A 14658-nucleotide genomic window follows, 5' to 3' on the forward strand; every position below is an offset into this window, starting at 1 on the left:
AGAAGCGAGAATCGGTTAATGTTGTGTATGTGGATTTTTACAAGGATTTTACAAGATGTCATTCATGAGACAGCTTAACAGGCTTCGATCCCGCGATGTTTAGATGACATTTTCTAGCGTGAATAGGCAAAGAAAGTACAAAAATCTGGGCGTACAAGGACTTCAGAGACGTTGCGCAGGATTGCCTGAAGATTAATTTGCATGCTGAGTATGAGTATCAGAATACAGGGTGTCCTTTCAGAAAGATGATAAGAAGGAATTGTTTCACCCAGAGAGTAGTGACTCTGATGGGCCCGCTGCCGGATTGCTGTGGAGGAGCAATCTTTACTTATATTCCAGGCAAAGATTCATATTCTTGATTGGTAAGAGCATGAAGGGGTCTGAGGGAAGGCAACAAATTTGTGCTGAGAAGGGAAGTGAATCAGCTTTAATGGAAAGGCGGAGGAAATTCAATGTGCCAAATGGCCCAAATGTGCTCCGATGTCTCTCGGACGTATTGTCAGTTACAATGACCGTCCAGTTCGTTCTTTGCAAACTTTTTCAATTTCAATATGTATCCAACCAACTACCTACTGAAAGCCTGAAACTTAATATCCGACCATCGCTTTCAAAGTCATATTGACTGCTCTGTGACCATTTTGATTTTCCACGAATGTTTTACTGAATACACCTATCTAGGCAGGATTACTTTTAATCTCTCATGCAGTAGCCGTTCGCAAATATGCCGTTTCGCACTTCACGGGGCACCCAGCATTTGCTCGCTTCACTGGCATCTCTTTTGTTCGAGACAGAGCGCTCGGAGAATGACGTTAGTCTTTAACATTGATGATCTGTTTCCATTTGTCATATCATCTCCGTCTCCCTGAGATTGCCCGGCGAGATATTTCACATCCGGCTTGTTCACAAGGCACCACCGCCGTCTCCAAATATCACCCGATTTCCAATGAAATGTAGTCATGACATTTTTGTCGATTTACTTATCCAATAATTTCATTTTAAATGTACGCCAGATCAATAGACACTTTCCAAGAAGTATTTGACCGAAGAATTATTACATTATCGACTACCTGTGCCATTCTGGGCAATACGCCATACTATCGATTCCTGCCAGCTCTTGTTAACCTTCCCGTTCTCAAGTTGATTCCGGCCCTCTCTTCACTACTGACCTGAGGCGGTTGAGGGCGCTGTGCTGCCGGCCTCCGGCTTTCCTGCTAATGGTATCTTTAAGGCGTGAAACTGGCGAGACGTAACTGGTGCATTATTACCAAGAATCAGTTTGATTGGGCCACCCGCATCCCAAATTAGTGGGCGCAAGTGGACTGCAACCCTGGCAGAGACTTCACAGAAAGGTCAGAGCAATCCGGTATAAATTCACACTAATCATTCTGCGCTGTTTTTATAACTTATTTCAGTTAACGTAACGGCGATTGTGATCCCGTCCCGTGGGAAATGCGGTCTGTCGAAATGCATCACTCTCTACCTTGTGGCCATGGCGGTAGCGGATATCATGGTGGTCATCGTTGTAATTATATTACAGAGGATAAATTATATCTACTTGTATGCTAATTTCTTGCTCGTGAATCCGGCGTGTTCTCTGCTATTTATCCTGAGTCTCGCAACCAGCAGCTGTTCTGTTTGGTTCACGGTTGATTTCACTTTAGACCGCTTTGTCGCCATCTGCTGTGAGAAGCTGCGGAATCGATATTGCACCGAGAGAACAGCGACCGTGGTGTTAGCAACAGTGACTGCAGCGAGTTGTGCGCAGGCCATTCCAGTTCACTTTCAAGTGGAACGAGGGCGATGTGTCTTCGTAGCTGAATATTTCACATCACCCCTGTGGAAAGCCTACCAGCTAACTGACAGCGTCTTAAGACCGTTGGTACCAATCTGTTTAATTCTGCTCTTCAATGCTTCAACCATGAAACGGATTATAGCGACAAACAGAGTTCGCCAGGCTTTTGGAAAAGGCGGCGAAAATCGTCATGATCCAGAGGTGGCAAACCGGAGAAAGTCAATGATTCTGTTGTTCGCTATTTCAGCCAACTTTATATTATTTTGGATGCCCTTTGTCGTATTATCTCTGACCTGGCAAATCGAAAACTATTTCTACACAGATATCTGAGTAAACCCACCTATATCCTGCAAGTATGTGGATACATGTTGGCTTATCTCAGTATGTGCACCAACACCTGTATCTATGGACTGACACAGAGAAAATTCAGGGAGGAATTGAAAAACGGACTGAAGTACCTGTTTGTAGCAACGGGAGAGATTTGCAAATAACATGCAAACACGATTGTTCCTTCTAGCAAATTCAAAACATTTACATGGAAGAGAATTTGATCTGAGCACAAGCAACTGTTGTTTCGAGATCTCAATGTACAACCGATTAGCCGAAATTGAGAAAGAGGGATTAGCTTATAATTGTCTTCACGGAAAATCATTGACTGGGATATCTTCACCATTTTCTTCAATGTCTGATTAGAAGCCATCAGAGAGTTGGAACCGGAATTACACTGTTCACAAAATCTCTGCGTGATATAAAAACATATATGGTATTTACAAAAATAAATGCATGTAAAAACAGAAAATTATAATTTTCCCATCTCTCTTATGAATGTTCTTGTGTACTGTATTACCTCTGAGTGTCAGCATCGATCAGTAGCCCGTATATAATAACCGTGAAATGATAGGGATGATCTAACCCTGACTGTACACTGTACGTACCTGGAATCTTCGAAGTAACAAGGATACTTTTAAATTACCAGTCACCAATGTGAGATGATCTGAAGTGGTTTGGTCAGCTCATTTCAGAGATGCTGACGCCTTTATTGTAAATTCATGCGAGTCACTAGTCCGCAGTTAAGTTTTGGTGATGGAAGGTAGCAATCTATTCATCTAGAATTATTCATAAGTCTGAAAGATATAGGAGCTGAGTTCGGTGATTATGTCCATCGAGTCTACTCCACCATTTCATCGTGGCTAATACAAGGCTCCTCTCAGGCGAAACTTCATTCAGTCTCAGTCTATCTTTCATGCCCTGACAAATCAAGCATTTATCAAACACTGCTTTAAATATAATAAAGACGGCCTCTACTCCAATAGAATGACACTTATTCACCCCTGTCCGGCTGCAGAAAGACGTCCTCAAGTCCGTTCTAAATGCACACCCCTCTGTTCTGAGGGAGTCTTCTGGTCTTAGACCCACCCACCACAGGAAACTTCAGCTTCACATCCACTCTGTCATGGTCTTTCAGCATTCGATAGATTTCAATGTAATTATCCCTCATTCTTCTGAATTCTGGTAAACACAGCCCCAGGACCGCCTTGGTCTATTCTTAAGACAAGCCGTTGAATACCGCAATTATTTTCCTGAACGTCATTTGTACACCCTCCAGTTTCCGCACATCCTTTCCGAGATAAGAGACACAAAACTGCTCACAATACTCCAGGTGATGCCTCGCCACTGCTTTATGAAGTCGGAACATTACATCTCGTGATTTTTCAAAGTTCTTCAGAATACCTCCACGATCTAGTCAGCGACCATTTCCAAAAAGCTGGGAAGCACCCGAACTAGACCAGGTGACTCCCCTACCTTCCAAAACTCACTTTTGTCGTATGCACAGATACAAGCAATCCCCGGGTTACGCTCTAATGCAACTCACATTCGGAACTGGAAACCAAATGGAAAGAGCAATCAGACATTCTGTTGTTTGGAAGAGTGGGGCTCACAGGATCACTCCGAAGTTTTTACTTGGTTAACTCTTTCCTTCCTTCCTCTGCCATACATGCTGTGCTACTCACTTCTGCCCAATTTCCCGGCCATCCATCCTGAACGCATCTCCCCGACCCCTACAGTGCCTCTTGTCCATATCGATCAATCCATGAGCCATCGCATCCCGCACGTCGTTACCCATAACTTCCGCTGTCTTCAACAGGACCCTACCACAAATCGCTTGTTTAACTCAGCTAATCCCCATCACTCCCCTCTGTATGCTGGGACGACTCTCTCCGTGATTCCTTAGACAATTAGTTCCTTCCCACCCATTTCCCTCCTGCAACGTATCCCTGCAAACGGAATAAGTACTACGCCTGACCATCCTCGACCTCCCTCAGGGTTCCAAACAATCCTCTCTGTTAAGGGACGGCTTCACCTACAAACCTGTCGGGGTCATCTATCCTGTGTCCCTTTGCGACCCCTTTGGTTGAGACCGGAAATGAATTGAGGGATGGCTTTGCGAACTCCTTTGTTCCATGTATAATGCGCAGGATTTCCCACTGGTCGACCAACTTAACGCCATTATCCATTCTGAATCCGACATGTCGGTGCATCCCCTCCTGTAATGCCACGATGAGGCTGTCTATGATTGCAAGAGCTAAACCTGACGTCTAATTCCTCTTCAACTTGCGGACAAAAACTCGATTTCCTTAACCCGATTATTTCACCCTTGCTCGCCCTCACTTTAGTTTTATTCCCCATTCTCCATTCTGTTTTGCCTAATTTCTTCTCGTCGCCTGCCTAGCGCCTGTCTAGTTCGTTCTCCTTCCTTTTATCCAATGGACCATTCCCATTTTCTATTGGATTCCTTCGTTCTCAACACTTTGCCTTTTCCACCTGCTGCCTCCCAGCTTCTCGCCACCGCACTCTCTAATCCTCCCTCATTTTCCGCTCAGCTCTTTTCACCAATCACTTCCTTGCTTGTGCTCCTTCCCTTCCTCCCACGTTATTTCTCCAGTTTCTCTTCACTACTTTTCTAGTGCTGATGGAGGGTCTCGACTGGAAACATCGACTACTTAGTGCTCTCCGTTTTCGCTGCCTGACCCGTTGAGTTCGTTGTGCATTTTGTGTGTTTTTCTTTGATCCTTGTGCGAAAATTGCCCATCGTCGTCAGTCATCCATCCGTCATTTAGACACAGCTTTTCTTTAAATATAAGACCATAAACCCATAGAACAGGGTGTAGAACTGTCGAGTCTGCTCCGCCGTTCAATCATGGCCAATCCCCTTTTCTTGCTGTCGTCAGCCCTGCTCCTCGGCCTTCTCCTCGTAACGTTTGATTCTCTGACCACTCAAGAACATATTAATTTCTTACCTAAGAATACCCAGCGAACTGGCCTTCGTAACAGCCTGCGGTAACAAATTCCACAAATTTACCAGCCTGTGGCTAATGAAATTTCTCCCTATCTCCGCTTTGAATGGATGCACATCCATTCAGAAGCTTTGTCCTCTTGTGTTACACGCTCCTCACCCCGATGGGAAACATCCTTTCCGCATACACTGACACTGAGCCCTCCAACTCTAGTATGTTTTCAAAGAGATATGTTTCTCGAACTGGCTGGAGGTGACTAGTGGGGTACCACTGGGCTCTGTATTGGGACCACAGCTCTTTACGATTTATGTCAACGATTTAGATGAGGGCATTGAAAACTATATCAGCAAGTTTGCTGACGATACTAAACTGGGTGGCAGTGTGACATGCGAAGAGGACGTTAGGAGAATACAGGGAGACTTGGATAGGCTGAGTGAGTGGGCAGATACTTGGCAGATCTCATTCAATGTGAATAAATGTGAAGTTATCCACTTTGGAAGCAGGAACAAGAGGGCAGAGTATTGTCTGAACGGTGTAGAGTTCGGTAAGGGAGAAATGCAAAGAGACCTACGAGTCCTAGTTCATCAGTCAATGAAGGTGAATGAGCAAGTGCAACAGGCAGTGAAGAGAGCAAATGGAATGTTGGCCTTTGTTACAAGGGGAATTGAGTACAAGAGCAAGGATGTCCTTTTGCATTTGTACAGGGCCCTGGTGAGACCATACCTGGAATATTGTGTACAGTTTCGGTCTCCAGGTTTAAGGAAGGACATTCTGGCAATTGAGGAAGTGCAGCGTAGATTCACTAGGTTGATACCTGGGATGGCAGGGCTGTCTTACGCAGAGAGTTTGGAGAGATTGGGCTTGTACACGTTGGAATTGACGAGATTGAGAGGGGATCTGACTGAGACGTTTAAGATAATTAAAGGATTTGATAGGATTGAGGCAGGAAATATGTTCCAGATGTTGGGAGAGTCCAGTACCAGAGGGCATGGATTGAGAATAAGAGGTCAGTTATTTAAAACAGAGTTCAGGAAGAGATTCTTCTCCAAGAGAGTTGTGGGGGTGTGGAATGCACTGCCTCGGAAGGCGGTGGAGGCCAATTCTCTGGATGCCTTCAAGAAGGAGATAGATAGATATCTGATGGATAGGGGAATCAAGGGATATGGGGACAAGGCAGGGACTGGGTATTGATAGTGATTGATCAGCCATGGTCTCAAAATGGCGGTGCAGATCGAGGGGCCGAATGGTCTACTTCTGCACCTATTGTCTATTGTCTATTGTCTATTATCTCATCCCATCCTTATGCATTCCAGCAAGTCCAGACCCAGAGTCATCAAAGGTTCCTGATAGAATAGCCCTTTCATTCCCGGATATCTTCATTGTGAATTTTCTCCGAGTCCTCTCCAATGCCAGCGCATCCTTTCTCAGATATGGAGCTGCAAGCCGTTCACCATCCTCACGGAGAAGCTTCAACAGTGTCATATAAGGCGTCAGCATAACATCTCGGTTCTTATATTATGGGCATTTTGAAATGAGTGGTAACATTGCATTTGTCTTAATCAATCTGGAATCAACCAGCAAGATAATCGTTAAGGTCATTTGCACAAATACTCCAAATTCCCTTTTGTATTTCAGATTTTGGATTTCTGGGATTGTATTTCATTTGCCACTTGCTTACCCATTCTCCGAATCTGTCCAACTCCTCCTGCAGCCTTCCTGTTTTCTTAATACTCCCTCCACGAATTTTCCCATCATCTGCAGACGTGGCAACAAACCCATCTCCTCCATTATCCAAACTATTGATATGTAGCGAGAAGAGAAGCCGTCCCAACACCGACCCCAGGGGAATACCACCATTCACTGACATCCAATAGGAAAATAACACTTTATCCCCATTCGCTGCCCATGCCTGTAAGTTTACTCGAATACCACGTGCTCTTAAATTGGTAAGCAGCTTAATGTGTGGCACTTTGCTAAAGGCCTTCTAAAAATATCAATATGCGACATCCAGCGATTCCTATGTATCGATCCTACTTTTAATCTTCTGATGTAATTCCAACACGCTCGTCAGGCAAGTTTTCCCTCTAACAAAACATAGTAACTTTGTTCTATTTTGTCCTGTGTCAAGTTCTCCATAACGTCATACTAAACAATTTACTCTGACATCTTATTTCCACTGTCAGTCTAATTGATCTATAATTTGCTTTCTGGTGCCAGATTCGTTTCTGAAACAGAGGAGCGACATTCGCTATTTTCCTATCCTCCGGAAACACGCCAAACTCCGATAATTCCTAAAAGATCATTGATATTCCTCCCTTAATCTCGACAGCTACATGTTTGAGAACACGAAGGTGCTGTTTTTCACCCTTTTGAACACATTTCCCCTAGTAAGTGTAACTGCACTCACTTCTCTTCCCTCAGATCCTTCAATATCAAGCACACTGCTCGTAGTTTCCTCAGCAAAATCTGATGCAAAGTACTCATTTATTTCGTTTCTCATCTCCTTGACCCAGGTTATTATTTCTCTGATCTCCTGTTCAGGCAGACCTACGTCCTCTGTTATATCCCTTTTCCATTTTATATACTTGACATAATCTAATTTCCGTTCATTTTGATAGCGATTGCGAGCTTGGTTTCAAAATTCATCTTGCCCGCTACTGCGTACTTTGTTGTACGCCCTTTATTTTATTTTTAAGTAAGCTTTGACTTACCGTTAAAGCCAAGTTTGTACTATTGTTTCATTTGAGTATTTTTCATTTGTTTTTGGAATACATCTATCCTGCACAGAACACAATTTCCCAGTAGCTCAAGCCATTTCTTCTCTTCTGTTATCATTAACCAGATAACCATATAACAATTACAGCACGGAAACAGGCCAACTCGGCCCTTGTAGACCCTGCCGAACGCTTACTCTCAGCTAGACCCACTGGCCCGCACTCAGCCCATAGCCTTCCATTCCTTTCCTGTCAATATACCTGTCCAATTTTACTTTAAATGACAATACCGAACCTGCCTCTACCACTTCTACTTGAAGCTCGTTCCACACAGCTACCACACTCTGAGTAAAGAAGTTCCCCCTCGTGTTACCCTTAAACTTTTGCCCCCTAACTCTCAACTTATGTCCTCGTGTTTGAATCTCCCCTACCCTCAATGAAAAAAGACTTCCCACGTCAAATCTACCTATTTCCCTCATAATTTTAAATACCTCTATCAAGTCCGCCCTCCACCTTCTACGCTCCAAAGAGTGGAACATAGAACATAGAATAGTACAACACATTACCGGCTCTTCGGCCCACAGTGTTGTGCCGACCCTCAAACCCTGACTCCCATAATACCCGCTCAGGTTAAATTCCTAAAAAAAATTCTTAATAAATACCTAAATTTTTCAACCTTTCCCTGTAACTTAGGTACCAATACCCAGGTAACATTCTAGGAAAACTTCTCTGTACTCTCTCTATTTTGTTGACATCTTTCGTATAATTCGTTGACCAGGACTATACTCAATACTACAAATTCGGCCTTATGAATGCCTTGTACAATTTTAACATTACATCCCAACTCTATAATCAATGATCTGATTTATAAAGGTGAACATACAAAAAGCTTTCTTCACCACCCTATCCACATGAGATTTCATCTTCAGGGAACTATGCGCCATTATTCTTAGGTCACTCTGTTCTACTGCATTCTTCAATGCCCTACCATTTACCATGTATGTCCTATTTGGATTATTCCTACCAAAATGTAGCACTTCGCACTTAACAGCATTAAACTCCATTTGCCATCGTTGAGCCCACTCTTCTATCTGGCCTAGCTCTCTCTAAAAGCTTTGAAAACCCACTTCATTTTCCACAAAGCCGCCTGCCTTAGTATCATCTGTATATATTGTAATCCAATTTCCCATCATCCAGATAATTAATATATATGACAAAAAACATTGGACCCAGTACGGATCCCTGAGGCAAACCACAAGTCACTGGCCTCCAACCTGACAAATAGTTATCCATCACTACTCTCTGGCATCTCCCATCCAGCCACTGTGGAATCCATTTACCTACTTTAATATTAATGACCAACGATTGAACCTTCCTAACTAACCTTCCGTCTGGAACCTTGTCAAAGGCCTTACTGAAGTCAATATAGACAACATCCACTGCTTTATCATTCCTCGAAATCTCTTCAAAAAATTCAGTAAGTTTTGTCAAACATGACGTTCCACGCGCAAATCTATGTTGACTGCTCCTAAATAGACCCTGTCTAACCAGACAATTATATATACCATCTCTAAGAATACTTCCCATTAATTTAAAAACCACTGACGTCAAACTGACAGGCTTATATTTGCTAGGTTTCCTCTTAGATCCCTTTGTAAACAACGAAACCACATGAATAATACGCCAATACTCCGGCACCATCCCCATTTCTAATGACATTTGAAATATTTCTGTCAGAGCTCCTGCTATGTCTACACTAACTTAGCACAACGTCCGAGGGAATATCCTGTCAGGATCCGGAGATTTATCTACTTTTATATTCCTTAGAAGCGCCAGTACTATCTCCTCTTTAATCGTCATAGTTTCCATAACGTCCCTACTTGTTCCCATTACCTTACACAATTCAATATCCTTCTCCTTAGTGCTTACCGAAGAAAAGATACTACAAAATCTTCCCGATCTCTTTCGGCTCCACACGTAGCTGTCTGATTCTCTAAGGGACCAATTTTATCCCTCACTATCCTTTTGCTATTAATATGACTGTAGAAACCCTTTGGATTAATTTTCACCTTACTTGCCAAAGCAACCTAATTTCTACTTTTAGCTTTTCTAATTTCTTTCTTAAGAATTTTCTTACATTCTTTATATTCCTCGAGCACCTCATTTACTCCATGCTGCGTATGTTTATTGTAAATCTCTCTCTTTTTCCTAACAAAGTTTCCAATATCCCTTAAAAACCATGGCTCTCTCAAACTTTTAGCCTTTCCTTTCAACCTAACAAGAACATAAAGTTTCTGTAACCTCAAAATTTCACTTCTAAATTACCTCAATTTCTCTAATATCTCCTTCCCATAAAACAAATTGTCCCAATCCACTCCTTCTGAATCCTTTTTCATCTCCTCAAAGTTGGCATTTCTCCAATTAAAAATCTCAACACTGGGTCCAGTCTTATCCTTCTCCATAATTATATTGAAACTAAGAGCATTGCGATCACTGGACCCGAAGTGCTCCCGAACACATACCTCCGACACCTGGTCTGTTTCATTCTCTAACAGAAGATCCAACACTGCCCCTTCTCTAGTCGGTACCTGTATCATTGCAAGTAGTCCCTTTCAATTTACCTTGGCCGGAAGATTTCCCACTCCGCTAAAATACTCCAACGTCAGAGATACATCAGATTGTTATCACTTCTACTTAAGCGTTCCTTTGCCTGAAGCTCTGTAATCGCCTATGAGTTATTAAATAACACCCAAACCAGACTATATGATGCCCTCGTAGGTTTAAGGACAAGCTACTCTAAAAAGCCATGTTATAAGCATTTCACAAATGCACTCTTCTGTTAAATTACCAGGATAATTTTCCTAATCTACATGCATGTCAGCATTCTCATGAATATAATAGCATTGCTCTTTTGGGACGTGTATATAACGGCCATCAGCCTCCTTTTACCCCAGCAGTTTCTCAACTGAAACCTCGTGGATTGAATTATAACTCTTTGAGCACTGTATTTGTTATAGGTTTTGATTCTGCATCCCTAATGTACTAATATTTACCCTGCCGTCTGCAATTTTCTACTAACATCTGCCTGCTTGTCCTGACATTCCCACTGCACGCTCTCTTTTCATCTTGACTATCCGTCCTAATCACCTGGTTCCAATCCCCCTGCCGAGTTATTTTAATTACTCCACAACAGGTCGAACAAGCCAGCCCGTCAGAATATCGGCCGCTCTTGCGTTCAGTGCAACCCGTTCCTTCTGTCATTCCTCCCCAGAATCCCTCCCAATGTTACAAGAAGCTGAAGCCCTGCCCCTGCACCAGCTTCTGAGACACGAGTGTTTCAACCAAATTATCTTTTTAATACCGTCACTGGCGCATGGGACAGGTAGCAAACCGAAACTTAGTATCCTGGCGGTCGCTATTCTGAGCTTTCTATCTGACTCTCTAAATTCTCTCTTCATATCCTCTTTGCTTTTCCTTCCTATGGCATTGGTACCAGTATGTACACAGATACCTAGTGCTCTCGCTCCGGACCCCGCCCCAAAATGTTGTCGACGCGATCCGATATGTTCTTGACCCTGGCATATAACATCCGGGTGCCCCGTTCATGTCCACAGAATCTGCGACTATCCATTCCTCTATTACGACTGCTGAACATTGAACCTTCATTCCCTTCTGCACGGCGAATCTAAGCTCGCTGCCAATTTCTTAACCTCCATGGTTTTACCTTGGGAGATTATTCTCCCACAGCAATATTCAAAATGACAGACTTATTCTTCAGGGTAATGTCCCAGGGGTACTGTGTGCTATCTGCCTATTCACCATCGCATTCTTTTCCGAACATTCACGGGCACCTTAGGGAAACTAGTTCCCTATAACAAGAAAGGATAATCTTCTCAGTCTCCCGTACAAGTTAAAGGTCATCGGACTGCAATTCCAGATCCCGTCTTCAATGAGCTGCAGCCGATGCACCTTACGCAAATTAGTTTCCATGCGAGACTCTGCATTTCCGAGGACTCCATTATCCAGCATGGAGAACTTATAAAGGACATCTTAACTAAACTAAGTGCATGTAACACAGTAAGAGAAAAGGGAAACCTCACAGAAACCTCGGCAACCTACCCAGAGTCAATTCCTTTTCCGACCTGAGGCGTCCTGTGAGCCACACCCTGACACTCCAACAAAGAATTCCAGCAGATCTGTCAGGAAAGATGTTCTCTTTAGAAATCTCTCCTGACTTTGGCCTATTTTAACATGTGCTGCCAAGTACAGTGGAATCTAACATCCCTGGAATCTCTTTAATGAGGCTAACTGTCCTATCATTTCATGACTTCTACCTCCCTTCCTGCTTAAACACTGGAGAGACATTTGCAATTTTCCAGTCCTCGGGTGCCTATCCAGAATCTACTGATTATTGAAAGATCATTCTGCATGCCTCTAACATCTGCTTAGTTATCTCTTTCAGAACCGTTGAATGTAGTGAACCTGGTCCAGCTGACTTATTTAACATCAGGCTTTCCCGTTCCCGTGCATCATCCCTTCAATATTAGCAACGACACTACTTCAAGTCAAGTCAAATCGCTTTTATTGTTGTTTTAACCATACCTACTGGTGCAGTACACAGTAAAAACGAAACACCTTTCGTCCAGGACCATGGTGCTACAGAAACCAACACAAAACTACAATAGACTACGTGAAAAAAACACAAAACTACATTAGACTTCAGACCTACACGGGACTACATAAAGGGGACAAAACTGTGCATGACAGTACACTATTTAATAAACAAGTGAATAGGCACAGTAAAAAGCAAATTACAGTATAATAATAAATGATGTAAATGTAAATGTAAACAATCTTCTACATAACCCTCCTCCCACCCAGTGTCCTCCACAGTGAAGACCGACCAAAATCCTTATTAAGTTCCTCTGCAGTTTCTTCGTTCCCTATCGTTACTTCTCCATCTTCCTTTTCCAACATCCTAACATCCAATCACGTCTCTAATTTATCCCATAAATCCAGATTACAAAATAGTATCTTCGTTTATGTCCTGGACAACTCCGCTTCGTATTTAACCTTTCTCTGCTTTTCTCGTCTCACTTTTAAGTTTTAAGAGTAAACTGGATAGATACATGGATGGGAGTGCTCTGGAGGGTTACGGATTTGCTGCAGATCGGAGTGTTCATTCCATAGCGCGTTTTGCTATATCCAATATGTCAGCATCAGATTAGTTTAGAAACAGTTTTGTACAATTGATTGTCCTCTTCGATAATTCATGGATACTTCTGTACGGTGCAGAGGGTGTGGGGGGTTGTGTAGGCGTGGTGGTGGGTTGGAAGTTATACCAGGGAGATACGTTCAAGTCCCCATCTTATCGATGTTCTAGAAGTTTTCTGTCTCTTGTTTTGTGTCCCACACAATTTTACTCTTTTCGAAGTACTAACAGCGAACTCAGTTCATCTACGGTGTAACCTGTTGTCATTAAACCAGTCTCACCTGCCCAGGTAGGGAGCCCAGTAATCCACAATTCAGCTCACCTTAACACTGGAACGTCAGAATTTCGACATGCCCCAACCGGGAAAATGATGAATAATCTCCACCTCATCCATGCCTCTCCTGTGTTATAAAATTCCATCAGGCCTCTCGACTGTCGGCTAACTACCGAGGAACACAGTCCCCGCCCATCCATTCTTTCCTTGCAACCCAAGCCCTGCAGTCCAGTCAAAATCCGTGTGAAACTGCAGTGCACTGTCTGTGGATTAATTACATCCTTACAGTGGTGTGCTGAACATAACTGCACACGGTGATAGAAACGAGATCCAAAAATAATTTACACATGTATAACAAGATATATCAACTCTATGATAAAGGTAAATGTACAGGGCACCTGCCTCAAAATATGGTGTACATGACAGAGAACAGAGGTTCGTCCATTCTTAATAGAGGTAAGGGGGGATTTTTCAGGCCTGCAGATGATGAAACTGGGGTATTCATTGTCACAAAAGGTTACTTGTTTGGATCATATGTGCAAGTGATCAGATTTGTTGGACTTGTGAAAATCATGAAATCTTCGTGAACACAAGCATTTTTTTCTTTCTACTCTGATAGCTAAATATGATAGTCTATACCCAGTAAGTAAAAATAGTTGAGAATTCGTGTTTGTTCAGTGGATTGTGACTAAAGTGACTAATGGGAGCAGCAACTGATGTAACCGTGTTTCCAACTGCTATAAAAGAACTCCAAGAATCAGTGTATGCTGGCAATTGGGACAATTTGTGCAACTGATCGCTGATACAAGCAGAAAATGGGATATTCCGCAATTTACAACATCGTCAGAATTTACTACCCGGTGCTTGCAGCACTCGGTATTCCAGGTAATGTTAATGTCCGATTATGCTCGGGGCATCTCAGGTTAACTGTATCTTGATGCGCAACGTGCATATGCTGCCCAGTGCACCTTTTCTGTGATGGTGCTATGATTCTAAACGTAATTCGCGTTAAGATAATGATTTAAAATTGTTTCGAGAAATGGTTGGGGAGTTTGATCCATGTACATAAATATATCAGGCACCATCCGTGGAGCGGAATAAATATTAGATGTTTCTGGTTGAGACCCTTCACGAGGATTACATGAGCAAAGATAGTGCTTGACGAATCATCCTGACAGTGACAGCAATTATCACCAGGGCTGTCATCAGTAGTCCGTTCTGACCCAGGATAGTTCTTCCTGAACCTGGGCAGGCACGGCAGAGTTCCACTCAGAATGCCGTGAACGTTTCATGCAGGGAAGGGGACATTCGAGGAGACTCAGAGAATTAAAAATAAATCGTCTGTATGTAAAACATGTGGTTTAGGTTTA

Source organism: Hypanus sabinus, chromosome 10 (genome assembly GCF_030144855.1).
Source record: "Hypanus sabinus isolate sHypSab1 chromosome 10, sHypSab1.hap1, whole genome shotgun sequence".
Taxonomy (NCBI): Eukaryota; Metazoa; Chordata; class Chondrichthyes; order Myliobatiformes; family Dasyatidae; genus Hypanus; species Hypanus sabinus.